At 32.7% G+C, this 21,852-nt stretch overlaps 1 long non-coding RNA gene across 22 annotated transcripts in view; it reads right to left on the bottom strand.

Moving 5' to 3' along the window:
• Positions 1 to 21,852, bottom strand: part of LOC306664896 — a 147,440-nt gene that overhangs the window by 73,684 nt on the left and 51,904 nt on the right. For 12 of the 22 annotated variants that reach the window (XR_013764824.1, XR_013764825.1, XR_013764827.1 and 9 more), the window contains 2 exons: positions 14,889 to 14,948; positions 10,012 to 10,116 (listed from right to left, as the gene is read on the bottom strand). The exons of 3 other annotated variants lie outside the window; for them this stretch is intronic. This is a non-coding gene — a long non-coding RNA (uncharacterized lncRNA). Of the gene's footprint in view, positions 1 to 10,011; positions 10,122 to 14,888; positions 14,949 to 21,852 lie in introns of all 22 variants that reach the window. 7 more of the 22 variants (XR_013764828.1, XR_013764836.1, XR_013764843.1 and 4 more) reach the window with 3 other exon arrangements.

The following is a 21,852-nucleotide window of genomic DNA, read 5'->3' as shown; positions in this document are numbered from 1 at the left end:
CAATATACCAAGTATCATTTTTTGACCAGTAATTCCACTCTTAGGAATTATCCAAAGGAAATAATCAGAAATACAAACCAAACATTTTAATATGTAAAGATCTGTGTTCCAACATTTTTTATTATAGCAGAAACTAGAGAAATACAAACATCAAAAAAACAGTTTTTTTCTTAAATGAAATATATGCAGTCATTTTAGATTTAAATAGAATGTAGTGACCTCACAAAATTCTCAGCATATTTTATGTAAAATACACAGTAGCTAGGATGTAGTTTAGAAGTAGAATGTTTGCCTATCATGCACAAGACCCTGGGTTCAATCCCCAGTACTGCAAAACTTAAAAAGCACAAAAATATTTAGTGATTACACTTGGTTTCAGGTGATATTTATATATTTTTCCATATTTTAAGGAGCTAATACTGCTGTTCAAGAATCTTCCACATCAAACTATTATAATCAAAGTTTTTTGTTAGAAGCCTTTCACTGATGATAGTCATATAATTCATCACACACATAGTGAAGAAGGGACTGCTAGTCATGAATAGATGACTGCCATCAGCTAGCTCCTCCTGAAGGACCACAGACAGTGGTACAATTCTCCTGTTAATATCAATCAAATTGGTAGAGCATTTGTATCAACAATTTGTATTTCCATATAAGGTTGAATTTACTTAACAAAAAGCTGACTATCTCATTGGAGACAGTTAGTACAACAAAACTACTTGAAAAAGGGATACATGCCAAGATTTATTTTAGTATGTGACATGCATGATGCTAAATTCTTTTCATTTAATCCTTGCAACACTGTAAGGTAGGTATTATTATTCCCATTTTTCAGAGAAAGGAACTGAACACCAGAAAGTTTAAGTAACTTATCTAAGTTCACAAAACTAGTATATAGTAAAGCTGGAATTTGAGCACAGTATTTCTACATGCAGAACCCCAAATGATATCAATGAAGAAAATTAACCTAATAACTCTAACAAGATTGTTCAGTTTACGTTAAGGATTTGTGAATACTTCATCTGTAAAACACTAAATAAATAATTTTAAAGGCAATTATTAATCTATTGATGATTATTCGTTTTTAACAAGTTCATCATAATGAAGTCAGGAGAAAGGCAGATAAACATTTGAACTAATACTTAGAAGATAACTGTGCTTGGAAATAATAGGTGTTCAGTAAATGCCTGTGTTATTGAACCAAATTAAGCTAATGCTAGCTGATGAAAATAAAAATAGATACAAATATCTCCCTGTCATTCTCCAAAAGTTATGTAATCATACTCTCACTCAAGACATAAAAAATAAATTTAATAAATGATAATAAAACATATAATCAACATTTTAAATAATTATTATTAAGTAGAAATGTGTGATTTGGGGAGTGATAATTGCATATATACAGAGCAAACTGAAATCACAGGGCAATAAATTTAGCCCCTAAGCAAATAAACACTAAATTGACTAGAAATCTAAAAGTGAATGAAATAATTAAGAAAGTTTCCACTTTAACTTAAAATCCAACAATTAAAAATGGAAGGGAAGAAAGATGAGAAAAGGAGAGACAGTGGAATGAATTGGGCCTACCTTTCCTATGTATGTACATGAACACACAACCAGGGCACCTTCACATCATGTACAACCAGAAGAACAGGATCTTAATTAGAACAATTTATACTCCATGTATGTATGTCAAAATACACTCTAATGTTATGAATATCTAAAAAGAACAAATAAAATGTTTTGAAATAAATAAAGCATTCCAGTTGTTTCTAGAAATTTTGTGTTTCAGATAATTTGGATAGCTCAAATTATTGAAATAATATTAAAATGCTGAACTACCTTATGGTTTTGATTCACAAATATTATCTGAATAACTTTTGTTTAATTTTATCAATATATAAAACCTATGTCACCTGTACCATTAAGACAATTAAATCAAGTCTCATGAATCATGTAAATTTCCAAAGGTCAAAAGATTTTTGTTGCTAACAAACGCACCAAGGGTGAACTTTCCATATGTTAATATAGACAAGAGAATTTAAACTGCTTCAGATATTTAAGAAGCAAACTGGGGCAAAATATATGTATATTTTTTGACCTACCAATAAAAAATGCAGAGATACTGGTATCAGAAAAATGCTATAAAATCTGCCACATGTAAAGTAAACCAGAGTTTCTTTCTGAGTAATAAAAATATTACTTATTCTTTTCTGCCAACACAGTCTTTAACAGAATGAATTCTCAAAATATCTAAAAATTCTCATAGCTCAATCTTACCTATTTTATAGGCAGTGCCTACACAAGTAAAAATATTAATATATAAGGTTTCTTTGGGAAGCTTCCATTACTATCACCCAATATATCTTTAGTTACATATCCACACATTTTCCTATTCCAAGTTATAAAACCTGGTTTCAATTATTACTAACAATTAAGTTAATTTAAGGTACACTTTTTCTATCACTCAGCTGAGATTTTAAGGTTTATGGCATACTATTAAACACACACATACACATACTCACATGCATATATATATATATATATACACACACACATATATATAAATTAAGTATATATGTACACTTAAATAAATATTTAACAATGCTACAGCATATTCTTAAAGATCAAAACAAAATATATACAAGAACTTAAAAAAAAACTTTTTGCGATACAAAGGAATTGAGAATATCTGATGGAATAGCAGACTCTAGATATGTCAATATTTTTGGAAAGCAGATTGTGCTTAGCCACTTATTCAAATTTAAAACCTAGCACTGCATGGATAACCTAGTTACAGATAATTGAGAAATCAATTAACATCCCTCACAAGATCATTTGCACATTACTTTGAGTTTAAATGAAACTAGTTTATAAAAATAATATCACTATCCCCTGTATATTATTTTTTTATTTTTATTTTTACAGACTGCATTTTGATTCATTGTACACAAATGGGGTACAACTTTTCATTTCTATGGTTGTGCACAATGTAGATTCACACCATTCATGTAATCATACATATACATAGGGTAATACTGTCTGTTTTATTCTACTATTTTTCTGTCCCCCACCCCTCCCACCCCTTTGTCCTCTACACCATCCAAAGTTCCTTCATTCTTCTCTTCCCCCCACCACCCCCCTCATTATATATTGTCATGCACTTATCAGAGAGAACATTCAGCCTTTGATTTTTTAGGCTTGGCCTATTTCACTTAGCATGATATTTTCCACCTTCATCCAGTTACCAGCAAATGCCATAATTTTATTCTTCTTTATGACTGAGTAATATTCCATTGTGTATATATACCACAGTTTCTTTATCCATTCAGCAATTGAAGGGCATCTAGGTTGGTTCCACAACCTAGCTATTGTGAATTGAGCTGCTGTAAACATTGATTTGCCCTATATATTCTTTATAAATAATTATAAGTTATAGAATTTAAATTAACAAACAAAAAATGCATGAAATTTATATTAATGTTACCTGAGATTATTAACCAAAATAAAACTATAAAATAGATGGAAAGAGGATAAAATATGATGAGTTAAACTTATAACAAAATTTATCTCCTCTAATTTTTCCATAATTATATTTTCAGGCAACTTTTATGCAAAATTGTTGACCTTATCACATTTATAACTTTAAAAAATTTATAAAAATAGATCAAATTTTAACCAACTCAAAAAGTTTAAAAATTGCTTTAAAAAAAAGAATTCACAGAAATTATGAAAATATGTCAATAACTTGGCACAATTACTTGCTTAGTTTCCTCATCTTACTCATTGTTACATTCTCAGAAACAAGTGTAATGCCTAGAACACTATAAGACCTGAAAAATATCAAACTGAAATTATACCCTTCAGCAGGCTATGCCCAATTACTTTCAAAGAATGTCTCAGTTCATTCTGGCCATTGTAACAAAATATCTTTCACTGGATGGCTTATGACACTTTTCAGTTTTGGAGGCTAGGAGGCGAAGATGAAGGCACCAACAGTGATTCTGTGGCTGCTGATGATCTCCTTCCTGATTCACATGGCTATCTTCCCACTGTGCCCTCACATGGCAGAAGGGAAGAGCAGCTCTCTAAGGTCTCTTTTATAAGAGCACCATGCTCATTACCTAATCATATCCCAAACACCAAATACCAATACACTGGGAATTATATTTCAGCATATGAATTTTAGAGACACACATATATTCACTCTGTAGCAAAGATGACTCCCATTTTGGCAACTTTAGTGCATGTAAGCCTCTGTGGATTTTTCAGGGATGAAGATTAGTATTTTTTCATGTCAGAGACCTCAATTATACATAATAAAATTTCTTTTAACAAAATATATACAAAGTTTTGGAAGATACAATAAAATTTTATGTACACACACACAAAAAAAATAATATATGGACGCAAGGGACTATATGACACCAAAAAAGTTAAAACCCACATATCTAGACAAAATAGGGATGTGCTAAATGTTGGCCATCTTTTAAACACAGAGAGCTTAGTTTTCACTAGAAATAGTTCAAAAGAAGAAGGGGTCAACCCTGTAAGATCAAAAGGGATTTTTTTGCTATTATTTTTCACCTGTTTATTGCCTTTATTGTTTTACCGATGTTGACCAAAATTAGCAGAGCACACACTTCCTCATTTGATTTGAATGACACAACTGCAGTCACTGATAGAATGACAGTACAGCACACTTCATAAAGGAACACTACAGCTATCATTAAGCTAAATACACTGATAGCAGGATGAAAAAGTATCTTACTAGATAATTCCCTTCGGAATCCAGAGTTTAGCTTATTAAATATTCCTTTCATTAATATCTGTAATCCTTACTTGCTATAACTCAGTAAAATAGTTGCTAAATCTCACATGATAAAGAAAGCCAGACTTCACATTAATTCCCCCTTTCAGAATCACTTAATTCACCTCTTTTAATTTTGAGCACTCTTATTTTATAGGTGAACACCATACAACCCTGCCCATCAAGCTCACTCATGTGACTCATGGCAACTGTAACAAAATGCTATAATGTCACATCATTATATTATGCAATAGCCAAGTTTCAGGTTTTACACTGTCTGATTACTAAGATCACATTATCTCACCACTAGTGGTTTAGTCACTGTATCAACTATTGGTATTAAATCTTTGGATGCAATGAAAGTTAACAATGCTATTTTTATGTTGTGCCAAAAAATATCATTCAGTCTGTTTTCCCTTTTTGATTACAGATCATTTAAGGGAAAAATGTTGCTGCATGGTTTGACAATGTTTTATGTGGATTCGGCTGATAGAACACACAAAACGTTTGAATAGGCCCATTTATTTGAGCAGACGTATTAAATAATACTTTAAATGTGAACATGCATGTCATAAATTTTGTAGTCTTTTTAAAGTAGGATAAATCTGGTATTTAAAGTAGTCTTTGTTCAAAGCCATTTTTTTCCTAACAGTCATAAAGGGACTCTGATTTGTGCTGCATGAACAATGCCAGCATCATCATTTTAATGTTATCCATATGGGCTTCTAATAATAGATAAGAGTCTACATTTGTATTATATGTCTTAGAGACATTTAAAATCTAGATAAGGAAAGGCTGATTTCATTGGCCCCATAGTTAAAGGAAAGCAGACCCTAATTAAAAGAATTCTGTTCTGAATTAACTAGTTTGACATGTGCTAATTGACAGTTCCTGTGAAATGGTTCTAATTAAAGTCAATATGTCTTTTTCAATTAAAAGGAAATTAAGAATATACTAATATACATTAACAACTTAATCTGCCTTCAATATCCCATACATCAGCTGCTTTCCCCCCTAACATTATTGGAGAACCATCTGACATGAATCATCTACTGTTTGCTTATGGTATCTCATTATTACTTCACACAAGCACAGCAGTAGTAGATATCCCCCTGAGGAAGAAGATAACCTGCACATGCTTTGATTTTCAGAGCTCCTACCTCTTAGTTCATTAAATATAAACCCACCTTTTTGAATTAAAAAAATGGACATTTCTTAATAAGAATCTTTGCTAACTGAAAACAAAGACAAGTGTTCTCAATTAGTTGGTCTTTTACTGTAGGCCTTAGAGGTAATTGCATTCTGCTGGAAAAAAAGCTGGACTATGTTTTCATCATTTGACTTGATTCAAAGCAAAACTTCACTTCAGCAACATACAACACAAACATCACTCAAATCATGTTCTGTTTCCCAAGTGAAACTTTGGGGAAATCTCAGGTGGGAATACTTTTCTGTTGTGTATACAACAGAAAAACAAAGTAATATTTTGTAAATGTCAGCACTAACAGAAGACCCATCATATTCAATGAAAATGTAGCATTAGAGCTGTTTATAGCAACATAATTAAATATTCAAATGTGCATTACCAAAGCCATGGTGTTAGCAATTTTAGTGCTAGAGAAAGTAATATTAAACTGAAGCATTGATACTAATGTACACAACATTAACATCAAGTGGAAAACTACAAAAAAGATTAAAACTATTTGTTTCTTAGTGGATGTTTATAATTTCTATATTTTAAGTGTAATAAGATTCTTAAAGAAAGTTTTTATGAGATACTATATGTGGTCTTTTCATCTGATATAGGCTAATATTTTGATAGGCATTTTATCATGATGTCCTTTTTCCAGAGTTTAAAATGCAACCATAAAATATAATTACTTATATAAATAGGAAATTATTTTACTTACTTTCACCACCAAAACATGTATCAGTCATGTTTAATAGAGATCAAGATAAAAGACAAGTCACTTTCACTATTCCACTTTTATTCACTTATATTTTTTAAAAATGAAATTTGCTATCACCTGTAGCTTCCTATCTGTGGGAGAGAGAAGGCAGCCTGCCAGCCACCAACCCAACATCTCTCATTGAAAGCAATTTTTTCTCAAATGTACTCTATTGTTCTTTTCTAAGTAGTTACCAAAAACTTTAATGAAAATCATCTTAAGTGGAACTTTAAAAGCAGCTGAAGCAAATTTCCAGAATGAGTAAAAGTATATTAATTCACTTTCAATAAAGCACCTCCTACAATTATAAATATGATCAGACTCAACAGTCAAAATGTAATGTTATTTACCAGCATTTGGAGCCCCTAGTTTGATTTTCAACCCTGGGATCTTGCTCCTCGATCTGGCATAGACTGGAAATGCTGCAGTAACAGCATGTACTCAGCTTTTTGAGTTGGGAAAGAAGCCAGTGCAGCAACTTTTCTGCCCAATTAAAGAGCATTGTCTATAGCAGGCCTACACAACATAAGGCCTGCAGACTGCACACAGCCATGAAGCAATTGTTCATGACCCACCCACAGATTTGGGAAAGGGAGGCAAGTATACAGACAGACAATATGGCACCCATGTCAGCAACAGGAGATGAGACTGCTCCACAGACCACACCTCCGACTTCACAAGTTAACAATGACAATACCACATATCTAAATGCAGGATGGCAATCAAAATGAGCCATCAATCCTTCTAACAAAAACATTCACCACTGCGGTGCTGCACTAGGATAGAAATGTCCTAAAGAGCAGAAGCCCTATTGAATTGAAACTAGACAAACCCTGTAGCATTCACCTAGGCTCTTTTACTCTTTGAGAAGTTAATAAATATCCATTAATGATTCTCATAGCTTATATTTTTTAGTAAAAATTTGTTTTCATCACTTTTTCTTGCTCCTATCATTAATTATCAGTAGGTGATTAAATAAATTATTGTTCAACCTGAACACTTTTAAGAATGAACATGGAGGGGAATGATACCATGAAATATGGTGAAGTAGGAAGTTCCTGTAATGGTCTCTCCAATAAAACAACCATTGATACGGCAAGAACTGTCAGAATCAACTACTTCAGAACCCTGGATTTTAGCTAAATGTAGTGTCCAAGGGGGTGCCTGATGAAGAAAGGCTGTAAATGTGTACAATTTCAGTCTTACACATAGTAACTACTATCCTTAAGCCCTGCTGAATGCAATCATGAGTTAACCACCGTAGTCCAAGTGTGGGTGGTTTGTGCCAGGGTAGACTACAGAGTCTTTCTCTCCCAAAGTATGTAGTTCTGTATTTTGCTCTTTCTGGCAGTTGGTTGAAGGACTGAAACAGAGGCTGGCCACTGATTCAACATTGATGAGCAAAAGCAGATTCACTGGCATCAGTTAAAGGAATTCAAAGAAACAGAACATAATTTATTTTTCCTTTTCTCATTAGATCCAGACATTTAAGGAATTCCCTGTTGGTTCACTGACTGTAGAAATAATGGAATATAGATTTCAATACGATTTGGAATAGATGCTAAACAAATGAACAACTGCAGCCTTTATCAAGCAATAATAGCAACTTGGTGTCAGGGGTGGAACCTGATTTCCAGCATTACTACATTACAATGTTCAAAATATCCAGTTCTCAACAAAACATTATAAATTACACCAAAAAGTAAGAAAGTGTGACCCATTCCAGGGGGATGAAGAAACTGACAGACACCATTCCCAAGGAAGCTTAAGACATTAAAATTTACTAGACAAAGTCTTTAAATTAAATGTCTTAATTAAATTCAAAGAATTGAAGGAAAGTGTAAATTACCTAAAGGGAATTAGGTAAACTAAGTATGAACAAATAAGAATTATCTCCAAAGGAATAGAAATTACAAAAAGTAAATTATAAGAGCTGAAAAACGTAAGAGATGACAAAGTTCATTGCTAGTAGACCTGCTCTATAATCCTGATTTTACATATATAATTTTAGTGCACTTGTTAAAATAATAATAATAAAAGGGAGATCAGTAGAATAGGGTGAGCATATCAGAGGGAGGGAGGAAGGGTGGAAAAAAGGAAGAAACTGAGAAATGGGATTGATGAAATTACCTTATGTGCATGTTCAAATGTGGCATAATGAATTCCACTATCATGTATAATTATAACATGCCAATGGAAAAAAAAGAATAAATATTCTATGTTACAGAGTGAAGTGCTCTTAAGGTGCATTTATTAATACAGTTTTATCCTTATCATTTTTTTAAACTTATAAAAAGTACACTTTGATGATGTACATCTACTACTTGTTGTTATTTCATTTTTATTTTACATATGTTAAGACTAAGATATATACTCTAGTTATTTAGAGTTATTATATATAGTTGGCAAATTGTTTTTATCATTGCATAGAGACTTTCCCCTTAAAACCTTATTCATCCAACACAAATTGTCCACTTCAGCTTTTAGTCGTTATTGTTGTTAGCAACTTCCAGGAACAGTTAATTCAATTGTTTTACTTGTGCTTATAGATCCTTAGTTCTGAGCTATGCCTCCTGACAAATAGGATACAGTTACAATTTCTTGTAATCTGTAGTAATTTGTTAGTCATTTAAGTGACATATTTATTCATTTATACTTAATGCAATTACAAGTGTATTTACTTTTACCATTGTAATTTCTCTTTGTCCCTTTAAAAATATAATATTTTTATGAATTGTTCATACATTAGCATCCAAAGTGAAGACAAACCAGACTATAATTTTTTTAAAAATACTAAACAGAGTCCTTTAGGCTAAAATGAAAGGACAATAAACAGAAACTTAAAATCATACAAAGAAAAAACACTGCTAAAGGTAACTATATAGGTAAGTATAAAACCTAATATTAATGTATTTTGACATGTGACTCCTCCTTTGAGTTTCTGTATGAGCTAAGAGATGAACATATAAAACAATAAATATAAACCTATGTTAATGGACATATAATACCTAAAGATTTAAGTTGTGATCACAACAACATGAAGGTAAGAATGGAGTTAGGAGCAAAATCAATGTACATTACTAGAGCTCAGCTGGTATCACTTTAAAGTGAAGTTATAAATTGTTACAAATTTAGAATGTTAATTTTAATCCCTATGGTAAGCTCTACCTAAATAACTATAAGGTTTGGTGGGGTTTCTTTTATCCTTTCAAACATCGTGTGTTTTGCAAATAGTGACATTGGACTTACCTAGATTTAATCTACACTCTCCATTGGATTTGCAGGTGTGTAGCTCTTCTTTTCAATACTTTATTCTCTAATGTTTCAGTCTCTTCTCTGATGATTGATTTTTATCTTTCCTCATTAAAAAAAAAGAAAATTGTATTCCAAATCTAGCATTATATTACAATTCTCTCAAAGTGAGAAAATAAGATGAAGTACATGGACAAAATACAAATAGAGAACCTTTCCAAAATTCTCATTAAACTGCAAGTCATAAACATGCACATTTTCCATAATTAAATTTAAACATTTACAGAGTATCATCAAAAGACAGAAGACCAAAATTTATCTTGATCATATAATGCAAGTAAGGATCTGGGTAGGTCTGGGGTTTCAGTTCAGTATTTGAGTATTTACTAACAGGTGAAAGGCCCTGAGTTTGATACTCAGCACCAAAAAAAGACAAAAAAACTACGAAGATAATTCTTATTGTTCTATTTGAGGGAAAAGTTATTCCTTAAGCTTTTATCATTAACAAATGAATGCATATATGTTCTATACAATTTTGTAGTAAGGTACCATTTGTATACGCAAATATAGCTATTAGCAAATATTTAATATTTAAGAAAAAATTCATTTCTCTTAAAAATGAGAAGTCCACTAAATAACATCACTAGTTAGGTTAGGACTAATTTTGGAAATGCACTCCTTAAACAAATCTTATGAATTATTTTACAACTTTAAAACCAGGAATGAATGTTTTATGGATACTATAAACTAAATATAAAATGTATTTCTCAAAGTTTTGTATAGGATAGATGCCATATAGAAGATGAAGAAACTGAATACCACCATGATGAAAGATTAGAAGGGGAAAAAAATGAATAGATTTCTTCTCCAACACTAAATAACCAACTGTTTTTCAAGTATTGTTGTTAGCTATCCCTTGGGAAATAAAATCAAAGTGAAACAAGAAGAAACTCTATTTCTTTTTCATTCATAGGATATATTTGTCTTAATTAAATAATGAACAATGCATTCTATATATGTCTTGCTTTGCTCAAGCAGACTTGTCTATGAGGGAAAGAAAATGCTGTATTAATATTAGCAAAGCACATCTTATAAATTCTAAATCCAGGGAAAATATATCTTGACAAAAAGTCTATGCAAGAATCAGCGTGTGGCATAAGGCAAATCTTGGCTCTGTAGGAGGACCACCCTCCCTGCTTTGTCAAATTACTTTTATCAAGGACTTCTGTTATTACTCCCTTCTCTCTCTACCATGTCTCCTTACCTTGAACATCATGGAACAGGCATCCTCCTTAGTATATGCATTATGAAAACTTCATTTTTACTGTTCAGCAGATAAACACATTGTCTACATTTATTTGTTCATGAGTTAACAAAGAAATACAGGTTTTTTTTATCTCTTTCTGGCTTTGCCATACAAAGTATTTGAACCAAACTATTCTTAATTCAAATACTATTGCTTTTGTGATATTTTTCTTTCATTCTTGCTAATTGAATATTCCATATTTGGTATCTCAAAGTATGGCAACTTTTTTCCTGAAGATGATTTCTTTACAGAATTCAAGATCCTTGTGTGTATAATAAAGAGACAATCACAATATGTAGTTACATGGGTCACTTTCTAAGTGTTTAGTTAGCCTCCTCTTCACTGTTCTGAATATAGAAGACATCTGCATCAAATGGCACCAATTTTCAATAAGAGAGTTACTACATACAGAGAAAACTGCATGAGAAGAAAATCAATGACCAAGACTGTTCAAATGAGTGTAATGTGGCCCTTTTTAAATTTTTTATAATATATTTAGCAAAGGCCCATTAAAATATATATATATATATGTAATACTTCCAAATCTTTCAGTGGTTAGTAGTAGGCTTTATCTTGTCGTTCCCATACTCTGATGATAGAAACAAAATTAAGTTAAAGCCTAGGTTTCTGGTTGAGTTTCTATTCAAGTAATGTAAAGGGTGTGCATGAAGAATGCTGAAGCAGGAAGTGACTTGGATAGCAATGGAGATATTATGCTGCATTTGTTTAACTTGCTGTGTGGAAGGCAAACCCTCCCACTTGCCTCCTTATCATCACAGCTGTGACTAAAACTCTTGCCTGTCTGAAACCAAATACAAGGTTGTGTTCTCTTCCACCAGCTGTCAATCTTTCAACTAGATGGTTTACAGGTTCTGAGAAAAGACATGCTCCTGTTTAATATGTGACTCAAAAATCCTACTTTGGAAAATTCAATAAGATGAAAAATTAAGAGTTTTCTAATTCCACATCACTGTAGAACAGTGACAACTACAGGACCTGGGAGCATTATCTTGCTGAACCCTGTTTTTTGCTTAATAATTGATTATACTGTATTGTCTCTACATACAAATTCATATTTAAATGTATATACTATACTCAGAGTATATTTAATGTAATATATGCATAACTCCAGGTTGATGTAAGTTTGCCACAGATGACATAATAAATGTATGAGGAAAATGATGTAAAATGTCATATCCTGAAATATCAGGAAAAGTCAAAGTAAAGATTCTCCCTAGCTTTCTCACATTCCCCACATTTCTCATGTTTTCCTTAAATATATCAGTAAATGCCTTCAGTGTGTTATTTCCTATAATTTGAATCAAGGGTCAATTAGAGAACATCTTCCTTTCAAATTTGCTGATCAATACACAGCTTTAAATAGCAAGTATGCCATTTTTGCACTGAATTTTCTAAATGCTCTTTTTAAAAATAACTGAAGTAGTGTTGCTGTAATTTGGATCTTAACTTTCTCTCAAAGGCTTCTATGTTAAAGACTTGATCTCTCACCCATGGCATTACTGGGAGGTGGTAGAACCTTTAGGAAGTGGGGCCTACTGGAAGGAATTTCAGTCATAGGGGAAGTTCCCTTGGAGAGAATATGGGAACTGCAATCTTTTCTTTCTCTCTTTGCTTCCCTGCTGCCATGAGGTAAACAGGCTTTATCTGCCATGTGCTTTTGCCATGATGTACTGCCTCACCAAAAGTCCTAAAACAAACGGATCAAGTTAGCATGGACTGAAACCTCTAAAACCATGAGCCAAAATAAAACTTTCCTCCTTATAACTTGTTAATCTCAGAATATTTTTCTTTTCCTTTATTTTTTTTTTTGGGGGGGTTACTGGGGATTGAACCCAGGGGTACTTACCCACTAAGCCACAACCCAGCCCTTTCTATATTTTATTTTGAGACAGGGTCTCACTAAGTCACTCAGGGCTTTGCCAAGTTGCTGAAGCTAGCTTTGAACTTGAGATCCTCCTGCCTCAGGTGCCAGAGTCACAGGGATTATAGGCGGGCACCACTGCACCTGGCAATCTCATGTGTTTTTCACAGGGATGGAAAGCTAACCCAAGTATTATGTTTCAAATTTTCTTTCAGAGAAAGTCTTATAATCAAAAAAATATATGTTTATAAACATATAGAACATGGGAGTGCATGTATGGGGGAGTGTATGTGTGTGTATACTAGTGTGTGTATTAATAACATCTTCTGAGGAATCCTGAATTTCCTTGGAATCACTTAACGGTCTAAAGAAAAATTTAACAGTCTTTCCTCCATTGTTTTTCCCCTCTAGATAAAACATTTTACATAATATGAATGCTAATAAAAGCAAGTAAAAATGAAATTACTATTATTTTTATTACTTAACCTCAAAAGTAGTTGCAACAATTTTCTCCCAGTTTTGCAAAATTGTTGCCTCTGTTGAAAGTTCCAAGTTGCATCTCTAAAGGAGAATTTTCCTGAAAGCTGCAGACCTCTCAAAGAAATCTGAAGATTTAACTAAGACTTGTACACTTCCAAGCTATTTTATTGCATATCAATACAATACAAAAATTCAGAGAGAAAAAGATCCAGTTGAAACTTATTAAATACAAAAGTTCCTGTAAGTGGTATGCCAATATCAGGTGAAGTCTTAATGAAATACCTACACTATAAATAAAGGATAAGTATAAAAGAAAGCATCAGGGGAGAAGACAAGTTAGAGGAGGGTGCAAATGAACAAAGACATAAAATGAAACAGGAATAAATGTAATTGAATAAAGTATCTTCGAAGATTCAAAAATACCCTGAACTAAGAATCTGTACTAGTATCCACAAATTATACTTAGGTAATTTTTTCTATTTTATTTTTAAAAACGTACATTCTCTATAATGTTGTCTAAATGCCTTGTGACTTAATTTATTGCCCTTTTAATAAGCAGTAAAGAGCTAAGAATGTAGTTCAGTGGTAGCTAGCCTAGCATGCATAGGGTCCTGAGTTTGTAGGGCCTCAGTTCAATCTCCACCACCACAAGAGAAGGATAAAAAGAAACAAACAAACAAAGAAGCACTAAGATGGGCTGACCTAAGTTCCTTGCATAAATTTTCCTTTGATTTGGAGACAAAAGAATAGAAGCAAGACAGGAGAAAAAGAAGAGAATATTCTGGAAAACACCTTAAAATAATTAGAACAGGTTATCAATAATCTGTTCAAGTGAAAAAAAAGGGGAAAGGTTTGGTGGAAAAGTCATAATTTTTGCTTTAAGATGCATTTTATAAAATTATTTAATATATGTGATTTGCATGTGTCTTCCTTCAGCTAATTAATTACAGAAAAGAAATGACAAATGGGTAACAGAAGTAAATACAGTTGATCTACTTCTGGTAACATGACAAAGCAAATTGCTCCTGCTCCAAATACACAGAAATGCTGGATAAAATGCAGACAGAAAAAAACTCATATGTAGCTTTAAAGTACCCAAGCTCCAGAAACAGAGAGAACTCAAACCATCATTGCAAGTGTGTAAGCTAATAAGAGGCTTATTCCATAAAGGGGTAGGAGGTTACAAACAACAATATCTCTGCTCACCAGTTCAGGAGAGCAGGAAGGAAGATGGTTCACTGCCAAAGCTCTGGGTAGGAAAGCGTCCTGTGAAAGAGCAAAACCTGAAGATAACTTTGGGGTCTAAATTGCCTACTCAAAGAAACAGATAACTCCTGTTTTGTCCACACTAGGCATTGACCTCCTAAAAAATAAATAACCCCTATTTTTAAGTAAGACATTACAGAAAATAGAAAATTGGCAAAACTATTCATTTCAACTCATTTTATAAGACTAGTATAATCTTAATGTTCAAAATGACCAAAGACCATATAAAACTATAGGCCAGTCTTATTTACCAACATAGACGAAAAGAAAAATTCTACATAAAATATGAGCAAATTTAAAGAGACAAAGTATGTGTCTATATCATCTACCTTTCTATATATTTGCACATACTTACATGTATCCATTTAACCACATCATGATCAAGTAAGGTTTCTCCCAGGAACTCAATGATAGATTAAAAATCTAATGTGGTTATGGAAATGACTCAGTGGAAGAGCACCTGCCTAGCATGCACAAAGCCCAATTAAAAAAAAAAAAAACTAACGTATTCACAATGTATACATGTATTACATGGTACCCTACTAGTAGGTACAACTTTAATGTTTTTATGTACCAGTTAAAAATAAAATAAAATAAGATTTACTAATGTAATTTACCACAATAACATATTAAGGGAGAAAAACCATAAGATCTTTTCACAGATACAGGAAAATAATTCAACATCCATATATCATCTATTATAAAGAACCTCATAGCAAATTAAGAATATAAGAAAATTTCCTTAATCTGATATTTAATAGTAAAACTTTAAAGCATTCTTTTTTTTTTTTAACCAAGAATTGAACTCAGGGGACTCAACCACTGAGCCACATCCCTAGCCCTATTTTGTATTTTATTTAGAGATCTCCCTTTGCTGAGGCTGGTTTTGATCTCACGATCCTCCTAACTCAGCCTCCCAAGCTGCTGGGATTACAGGTGTGCACCATGGCCATCAAGCATTCTTTTTAAAGTCAGAAACAAGGTAAGAATGTTTGTTATTATTGCTTCTATTCAGCCCACTGCAGGAAATCCTAACCAATTTCAAAAAGTATTATAAGGATTGAAAAAAATGTCATTTTTTACAGATATGATTATATAGAAGATCCAGAATAATCTACAAGTCATCAAAATGAATAAGACAACTTAACAATATTATTGTATATAAGAATGATATGCAAAGCCAGGCATGGTAGCACTCACCTATAATCCCAGCAACTCAGGAAGCTAAATCAAAAGGACTGCAAGTTCAAGCTCAGCCTCAGCTACTTAGTGAGGTCCTAAGCAACTTAGTGAGACCTTGTCTCAAAATAAAAAATAAAAAAAGGGCTGGAGATGTAGTTTAGTAATAAAGTGCCTCTGGGTTCAATCCCCAGTACCAAATGTAGCTTTATTATTCATAAGCAACATCCAAGTAGAAATGCAATAAAGGATTTCATTCACAAAATAGACACAAAATCATAATATACTTAAGAATATGTTTCACAAAATCTGAGTAACACCAATATGGAAGAAATTATAAAAATTAACCAACCGGCATAAATAGAAACTTGTTATGATTTAGATTTGGTGTCCCCAGAAAGCTCACATGTGAAAAAATACAAGAAGTTTCAGAGAAGAAATAATTGGGTGTGAGAATCTTAACCCAATTAGTTATTTAATCTCCTGATAGGGATTAACTGAGTGGTAACTGAACTGCTAGAGTATGGCTGGAGGAGGTGGGAATGAAGGTGTGGCTTTGGGTATATATTTGCATCTGGGGAGTGGAGTCTCTTTCTGCTTTCTGATCACCATGTGAGCTGCTTTCCTCAGCCACATACCCTGCCATGATGTTCAGCCTCAAGGAATGGAGCGGGCCTTCTATGGACTAAGACCTCTGAAACTGTGAGCCCTCAAATAAACTTTTCCTCCTCTACAATTGTGCTGGTTGGGTCCTTTTAGTCACAGCAGTGAAAAAGCTGACTAAAACAAAACATAAGTGAATGAGAAGACTGTTTCATAAAAATGTATATTCTCAACTATCAATGGATTAATGAATTTCTCAAAAATGTGGCATATATACAATGGAGTTTTATTCAGACATAAAGAAAAATGAAAGTATGTCATTTGAAGGAAAATGGATGAAACTGGAGACCATTGTGTTAAGCAAAATAAGCCAAACTCAGGTAGAGGGTCATATATTTTCTCTCATATATGGAATCCAGAGAGGAAGAAGGAAAAGAAAGTTGGGGTGATGGAATCTTATGAAAATCAAAGGAAGATCAGTACAAGAAGGGGAGGGAGGGGGAAGTGCTGGGGAGTGATACTGGCCAAATTATATTATTATACTGTGTGCATGTACAAATATGTAACAAGCACATACCTAAATAAATCCCATCATTACATACAACTATAATGAACCCAATAAAAAATGTAGAAAGAAGAAAAAAATAAAAATAAAAATGCCTATTCTCACCAAATTACAAATTCAATTCTAAAAGAAATCCCATGATGGTTAACAGAACTTAACAAAATGTTCTTTTCATTCACATTAAAAGAATAAACTACAAACAGGAAAGTTTTGAAGAAGATGAACAATGTGGGAAGACTTACCCTAATAGCGATCATCTCATTATGAACTTTGATAATTTAGGTGATACAATATGGGCAAAAATGAACAAATCAGCCATGCAGAATACAGAATCCAAAAACACACCGATGTATGTATGGCAATTTGGTATATGAGAAAGTTGATAATACAAACCATTGAGGAAAAGTTAAGTTATCCAAAAAGTTAGGTTATCCAAAAAATGAAATGAAGAAAATCAAAGGGAAAAAATAAACCATTTCACAAAATAAAAGACAATTTAAAACAAACAAGAAAAAAAAAAAAAAAAAACACTCAATGTGAGTAGCCAATTCACAGAAAAGGAAATTCAAATGTCCAATAAACACATGAAAGGTTGCTCTGCTCATTCTCACTAAATATAGTAAAATTCAAATTCAAACAAAATAATATTTTACACTACAGTCTAATAATATTAAGTACTAGAAAGTATAAAAGGAAGGAAATATATGACTGCTAACTGAAACATTTGCTTCAGTTAATTAAGTTGGCATTGCTACTTTGGGAATGATTTGGCCATATCCTGCAAGGTTGATAATGATCATAACCAACAAGCACATACCCAAATAAATTTTCACATATTTGGTACAAGAACAAGCATAAAATGCATTAAAATTACAGCATTATTTTAACACTTAATAACTGGAAATAAACCAAATTCCACAAATCAATTAATAAATAAATTACAGTGTATAAGGAAAGGATAGTATACATGCCATTGTAAATAAATCTCACAAACATAATGTAGAGTGAAACAAACAAGCTCCAGAATATGTACAGTATGATGAAACCTATATGAAGTTTTAAAAATTGCAAAAAATGGTATATATCACAACTTTCTACAATGATAAAAATGTTCAGTATCTGCACTGTCCATTACAGTAGCCTCTAGCTCTGTCGGGTATTGAACACTAGCAGTGTAGCTAGTGCTCCTAAGAAACCAGATTGTTTATTTTAATTAATCTCAATACAAATAGCTACATGTGGCTAGAAGATATCATATTGGCAGAGCAGGAGACAACCACAAGTCTATCTTACAGATAAGTCAAAACAATTAAATGTATATTAAAATATTGAAAGTAGAGGGTTGGAGGTATAGCTCAGTGGTAGAGCACTTGCCTAGCATGCACAAGGTCCTGGGTTCAATCCCCATCCCCCCTCCTACCCCCAAAAAAAACACTGAAAATAGCACTGGACAAGTCAGAGAGGTTTTTATTAACTTTCTAGTACCAGTTTATATTAATTTTCTTGTGTTCTATTTATTTAAATTTCCTTGTATGTATAGGCTAAACTAGAGAGTCTCTGATTTCACTGACAATTTAAGTTCAGAACTTTCAATCAAGTTTCATTTCTTCCTTCAAATACATGCTTAATAATTTATTTATAATAATCATTCCTTCGGATCAAATCTTCACACTAGAAACCCAAATTCCCTTACTACTGAGCCCTCTAGATGTCCACAGACAAGACAGGAAAAGAAAGAAGAGATTAAATCATATGATCAATCAGTAAATGATCCATGGCTCTCAAAGAAGCTTACTTTTCAAAGAGAGAGGTTTTTTTTTTTTTTACTAGGTACCTGTGACTTTAAATAGGTCTTATCATCAACATTTAAAATCCTAAAGCTAAAATAAATAAATAAAAATAAAATAAATAAAATAAAATCCTAAAGCTATTTTCTTGTGAATATCCCCAGACCCTCAATAGAAAGTTGATTATATAAATTGAATATTTGTTCACATGAATGTTTTTGACTCACAAAAATCCAAAACTTATACATAGCTCTGATGTATATTTATGTATTTTAGAAAATATTGAAGATCTTGATAAGAAAGACAAACTCAACTGTTCCCAATTATAACACTAGCCAGATAGCTCAGTCCATTCAGTGTTCCGTACAAATTACCATGCAGCCAAAGAATGCAGACCAATTGGGTCCCTGTGTGCTATTCAACCACATAACTTTTAGTTACATCACCCAGTATATGACAGAAATATCCAGATCAGAGAGAAGACCAATTATTTATGATCTTTTCTGACTGACCTGCATGACTGTTACAAAATGGGGAGACTTTAGGGTTATTTTGAATGGTGGTAATGGCAGGAAATGACAAATAATTGTTACTTTTTAACTTATGGAAAAATTATTGGGACATTCCTTACCTTTATCACCTTTCATAAAGAATACACAGAATTTAACTTAGTATGATGGGTAATTTTCTGTGTCACCTTGAGTGGGCCACAGGGGGCTCAGATTAAACATTGTTTCTAAGTGTGTCCTGAGGGTGTGGCTGGGTGAGATAAACACTTGAATCAGTAGACTCAGCAAAGTACATGGTCCTCCCCAGTGTTTGAGCATCATTCAATCCACTGAGGGCCTGAATAGAACAATCGGGAAAAGGGAATTTGTCACATTTGCTTCCTCCCTGTCTGTTTGACCCCTTAGGATATGAGTCTTGTACAATTTGACTGGGATTTATACCTTTAGCACCTATGTTTTTCAAGCCTTCTGACTAGGAGTAGAATTACACGACCAACTTTTCTAGTTCATGTTGCAGATCATGGAACTTCTCAGTCAATTCCTCAGAATAAATCTCTTCATGGATAAATAGGTAAGTACATAGATGCATAGGTAAATGACATATAGATGGACAGACAGATCCTATTGGTACTGTTTCTCTGGAGAATGCTAACAAATGCAGTATTCTTCCTGAACATCAGTACAGAAGGAAAGTATTTTGAGTATAGAAGGAAATTCAGTTTAGAAAGTACAAGAAACAGAATATCCTTTACTCAAGAGGTGGAAAAACATTTTATGCTTCCTAAATACAAGAGTTGACCCTCATGGAAACCTAATGGAGACCACTATTAGGAGTTGATGGATAGGATATACTCAAAGTCATATAAGATTGGACGTTAAATGCCGGGCTACTTAAAGGAATACTTGTTTTAAGCCCAATGATTGAAAGGGGAAAGAGAAAAAACAGACATTAAACATGTAAGTTAAGCTTCCATAATGTGAAAATCCAAAATCCAAAATACTCCCAAATCCAAAACTTTTAGTACACACAAGATGCCACAAGTGGAAAATTCCACACCTGACCTCATGTGAGAGGTTAGTAAAATTAGACACTCTAAAAATGTATGAAATTGCTTTCAGACTATCTGCATAAAATATAAATAAAAACACAAATGAATTTCAGGTTTAGACTTGGGTCCTATCCTCAAGGTATTTCATTAGGTATATATAAATATTCCAAAATTAAAAAAAAAAACAAAAATCCCAAACACTTCTTGGTCCAAGCATTCTATACAAGGAATTCCCAACCTATATTTTCAGCTAGTATTTCTAGTAACACCCAGCACTGAATATTCCATACCAAATACTAAACATGCAATAAATTATTACTATTTGACAGATCTCAATTGAAAACACCTAAGCCAAAAGGAGAGCTACACTATCCTAGTTGCTAGTTAGTTATAAAATTTCAGAATATCATTTTTAAATTTCCAAAATTTTCTAAAGGAAAAAAAGTTACATACCAAGTATCAAGACTTAGAATAGCCTTAATAAAAACACTGAAATATAAACAAATTATAGCACAATGCCTTCAAAATCCTATTTAAATTTTTAAAATACGTGTTTTCCATACAAAAATAAATTACCAATCAAGTTGAATTTGAAAAAAATTAAAAAATACATAACTCAATGACATACATTTTTCCTCCTCCAGTTTAAAATGCATAAAGGATTTTTACCTCCTGAACCCATTTAAAAATGAAATTAATTTAGGATGATCTACAAGTGATAATGTGAGAGGTGCCATCATAAAGTCTGATGAGCTTCCCCTGTAAACCTAGAAAAAGCTGAATGTGTATAAGCTTTGGCATTATTTGTAATTTACTTGCCTTTCAGCAATCAATAAAAATTTTAAAAAGTATTTAAAATATCCTTTTTTGGGGGGGAGGGGTGCAGGGATTAAACCCAGAGGTGCTTAACCACTATACCATATCCCCAACCCTTTTTTTACATATTTCATTTAAAGACAGGATCTTGCTGAGTTGCTTAAGACCTCCATAAATTGCTGAGACTGGCTTTGACCTCACAATTTTCCTGTCTCAGCCTCCCAAGCTGCTGGGACTACAGGCATGCACCACCATGCCTGGCTAAAATATCATTTTGATTCCACTTAATATAAACATTTTAGTTGAAGTAATTCTTACTGATGTATGAATTAAATACTCTGGAAGGCAGATATAATATGCAACAGAATAATTAGAATCAAAAATGCCAACTACTTA

Source organism: Sciurus vulgaris (genome assembly GCF_902686455.1).
Source record: "Sciurus vulgaris genome assembly, chromosome: 6".
NCBI lineage: Eukaryota > Metazoa > Chordata > Mammalia > Rodentia > Sciuridae > Sciurus > Sciurus vulgaris.
Note: the sequence above shows the minus strand (reverse complement) of the source record. Positions and strands in the feature narration are given on the sequence as shown.